This window comes from Fulmarus glacialis, unplaced genomic scaffold, assembly GCF_000690835.1.
Source record: "Fulmarus glacialis isolate BGI_N327 unplaced genomic scaffold, ASM69083v1 scaffold18225, whole genome shotgun sequence".
Lineage (NCBI taxonomy): Eukaryota > Metazoa > Chordata > Aves > Procellariiformes > Procellariidae > Fulmarus > Fulmarus glacialis.
This window is the reverse complement of record NW_009213838.1, coordinates 1-304: the sequence shown is the minus strand read 5'-3', so window position 1 is coordinate 304 and position 304 is coordinate 1.

Here is a 304-nt window from a genome sequence, read left to right as displayed (position 1 = left end):
TCGCGTCGCCCTCGTCGCCTGCGGGAGGTTCCACCCGTTGCTCGGTTGTCCCTTGTTTTTATTTATTCCATAATTATGTTTTTGTTTTTAAAGTAACTTTTTTTTTCTCTCTCTCTCTCTTTTTGTCTTATGGATCCTGGTGGGTTTAAAAAAAATGAATTTCTTCTTTTGGTTTGAAATAATCGTAATCAGATTGTTTAAAAAAAAAAAAAAGTTCGATTTTTAGAGTGCTTTTAAGGAGAAAGTATTTACCGATAGAAAGTTGGTTTCTTTGGTTTTTTTTTTTTTTTTTAAAAAAAACAAA